Genomic DNA, 3,890 nt, shown 5'->3' on the forward strand with positions numbered 1-3,890 from the left:
AGGAATGCAGGTCAGTGAAAATGCAAATGTGGCAGTGAGAGTCAGAGGGGGTGAGAGATAATGGGTTAGAAACAGGTGGTGGAGTGGGGGAGGGAAATGGTGACTTAGAGATAAAATGTAGCTGGTAAATGGTAGAGAGATTACCTGGAGTATCAGATGGTAGGCAGATTATAATGTCCATTGGGCATGAGCAGTCACAAATACTCAGACCCAATGGTAAGAGCTGAGGTTGGGAACTGGATCAAACAGCCAGGGTCAAGGAGCTTGGAGCATCCTGTCCAAGAAGACAGTAACTAGCACTTGAATAAAATCTCTTGGACAACCTGCTGACTACTGCCCCAGGTCAGCATAAGTGGGGGCCCTGCTGTCCTCAGCCAATCAGGAGGTATATAGGAGTGACCAGCCTGATGCAGCACAGCTGTAATCAACCCAAGTCATGCTCTCTGTTATACCTTCTGATAGTCTCCTCTCATTGCACCCCAACCCCACTTATTGTGTAAATGGTCCGTTGGACAATGCCAGGGCAGACAACCTGCCACATGCCTAGATGCCAGAACGATGAATGCAGCACAGAACCGGAATGGAATAGCACCAAAGAAACCACTGGAGATGTACACTAGTGCCCCTGGGGACAAGATCTTAGTTATTTAGTGGCTACTGGATGGACACCCAGGGGGGCAGCATTATGTGTCTCACTAGCAGGTCTTGGGACGGATGTTTCTAAGTCCACCTCAGACTGCGTGTGCATATGAATTGCCTTTGTGCAGCACCTAAGAAAATAGCAGTAATGGTCTCTTATCAATGCCAGGTCCCTAAGCTTGGTTCTAACTCTGTTGCTTTCCAGAGATAGGATGAAACCCAGCTGTCCTGCCTGCCTGTCCCTGACACTCATTACAGGGGATGTTTTCTTCCTACCGTGGCATCTCGTTCAGTTCTGATTAACGAAAGCTTCAGAGCCAAGCCTGGGATTGCACTGAACGGTCCTATAAGGACCGGGCAGAGGCCTACACCTTGTCCTCCAGGAACAGCAAATCGGGGGCAAAGTGTGGGAGTGGGCACTGGAATGGGAAACCAGTTAGTGAAGACTCCCCAGCTGGTGACTGTACTAGATGCATGAGTATCCTGTACATCACCATCACCAAGGTGGCAGGAAAATCCTCAGGGCTGGCTGAGAGGAGCCACGCTCAATAAGCTGGAAAAGCTGAATGTGGCAGGGCTGTGTTGCTAACCTGGATGAGCTGAAAGTCAGAGTTTAGCCCGATGCCTGCATGTTATCCAAAGGGGGCACTGGCTCTCTAAGGCAGGTTTGTTTACACAATCAGCCTGGAGGCACCTTAGGTTTATCTATGTGAAAGATTTATCTCTGTGACAGCCACTGGAATGTACCTGAGCTGATGCAAGCCCTTCACGGAGACAGGCGAAGCCCCTGTAAAATTGTGATTTATGCTCATAATTACCCTGCTTGAACCCAAACTGTCTAGCTATTGCCTAACTGCAGAAGACGGTGATATCATGTAATAACAGGGACACTCCCTCCCAAGCCAGATTTCCAAGGGTAGGTATGGACCTGCAGAAGCACAAGGTATGTGCGACGTCTTATTTACATATTAAATTGCTGTAGCCGAGCACGTAAAAGATCAGAGATGGCCCTTTGCAGTGTAGTGACTCAGTTGCACAATCCCATCACAGTAACTATGATGGCAAAAGGGCACATGCAGTAATCTACACTTGATGCCTGGCTTAACTATTTCAGGCAGGAAGATGAGGAGATGATCTATGATCACCAGGGCTGTGCCTATAGAAGCCCCCCTCACATAGACACAGTTATGCCGGCAACACTGTGCTTTGGCCAGTAGACAATGTTTGATTTGGAAGGGAGACTGGAAAGAACTAAGCTGGGTAAAGTGCTGGTTTGTTATCAGCAGCACACACAAAGACAGTATCTTGCTAGTGTTGAGTACAGGTGTTTCTGGGCCAGCCAACTGGTCAGAGTCTTTGAAAGTCAGCTCTGGGTAGGGCTCTGCAGTAGAGTCTGGGGCTGACCATTGATCACTTTAAGGGGCCTGGGCTGGGGACCTGAGGCCAACCTCAGAGCTTGATGCAGGAGTGTAGGGCTGGAGTACCAAGAGACCATGTTGTGTGGAGTGATTCAGCAACTCTCTAGACCTGCAGGACACAGGATAGAGTTTGAGAAAACTGGGGATGCTGCAGGAATGGAGTGGAGGCCGGGGCTAAGAGAGGGCTGAGTTAGTAACAAGCTGACAATAGCACTAGGTCTTAGTTCATTTTCTCTTCCCCAGTTTGGTCAAATACCCAAGGCAAATGATTCCCTTCACAAAGCAAGCCACGGCAGCACTGGAACTGCCCTGCTCTCTGGAAAGCAGAGGCACCAAAGCCTGAGGCAGAGCCCTTGAACAGCAGGGCAAGTTGAGCGAAAATCCAGCAAGCTGGAGGAAGGTTGAGAGCATAACTCTGGAGCCCAGAATGGGGAAAAAAGGCTGCGGGTCCTGAGTTGAGACAGCGGCTGAGGAACACAGGGGCGAGGGCAGGCACACGGAGGGCTCTGTAGGTTCCTATGTCAGTAATATTTTTGGCACCAGAAAGCTGTGGGTGCACTGGCAGCCACTAGCAAGCCTTCCAGGCCTCCCTCCACCCTCTTAAAGGAGACACCCTCATTTTGGGTAACCCTCATTTGGGATGACCATCCATGCAGTCTCTCAAGCACCTCTTGAGTGCTCTCTCAGTATATTTCAATGAGACAAGGATTTCTTAGGGCGAACATTGGACCAACAACGTAGCTGGAATAAAGTTAGACAGGGTTTTAAATGTCCATCTGTTCATTAAAACGCTTGTCCAACTTTATCCCAAAGACATAGTTGGTCCAATAAAGACATCACCCTAAGAAATCCTCACCTCTTGCATCATTTTTAGGCTATCACAGCTACAACATTACACTTGCATTACTATATTCTAATGAGACACATCGGATCTTTCTTGTTCTCACATATTTTGGCAGCGTGGCAACCCATGTATATATCCCCATGCGGCTGCATCTACCTGTAGCCATGTGGGGTTGTGGTCCCCAGCACTACCACCCTACAAACAATGAGTTGTGGATGCAGATGCCATGGCCCCGTGGGCAGAGGTGCCGCACCCAGCACTTGGGTGAGGTGAGAGAGGCAGAGCCCAGGTCTGCAGGCACTCAGCCATCCCAGCAAGGACAGAGGCCAGGTTCACCACCCCGCAGGGCTCTCCAGGGGAGTGGCCTCTTCTGCGCTCACTGCAGCTAGATCTAGGGACAAGGCAGCCAGGGGTTATAGCGCAGACGGGGGCCCCAGTCTCAAACAGTGGGAGCCAGCCGTTGTGGAAGGCATGGCACAAATTAGTCCCGCACCCTTCCTGAGTGCCAGCATGGTCCCCTTCCCCTGCCTGATCTACTGCTCTGCTTTCTGCTCCCAGTCCTGCGCTCCCTGTCCAATCTGCTGCTCTGCTGTCAGCTCCCTGTCCTATCTGCCTGGTTCGCTGCATGCCCTGCACAGAGGCTGCCCCGGGCTCGTGCTCTGAGCCCGTTACTTAGAGAGGGGGCTCGGGGCTCCCCCCTGCTCCCACAGTCCCGCTTGAACGGGTCTGGCCCGGAGGTCTGGGCCCCCTCCTGCAAGAACACGAGGCAGCTCTGGCAAGACCTCCCCGTGCCTCAGTTTCCCCGTGATCAGGGGACCAAAGCCTGCGGAGATCATTCACTAGACAAGGGGCAGGGCCCGGGGCTGCAGGCGGCTGCAGCTCCTCCGCCCGGCCCCGTCTCCGGCCCACACCAGCCCGATCCTTATTCCTTCGGCACCCTCCAGCCAAAGGGACGCGGTGCCTTTAAGAGGAAAGGCGCGCGGGCCCTT

The 3,890-nt window shown here is 52.1% G+C and overlaps 1 protein-coding gene across 1 annotated transcript in view; it reads right to left on the reverse strand.

Moving 5' to 3' along the window:
• PLBD2 (phospholipase B domain containing 2) overlaps positions 1–3,890 on the reverse strand; it is a 39,619-nt gene that overhangs the window by 34,496 nt on the left and 1,233 nt on the right. The window lies entirely within an intron of this gene.

This window comes from Alligator sinensis, unplaced genomic scaffold (assembly GCF_000455745.1).
Source record: "Alligator sinensis unplaced genomic scaffold, ASM45574v1 scaffold216_1, whole genome shotgun sequence".
NCBI classification, from domain to species: domain Eukaryota; kingdom Metazoa; phylum Chordata; order Crocodylia; family Alligatoridae; genus Alligator; species Alligator sinensis.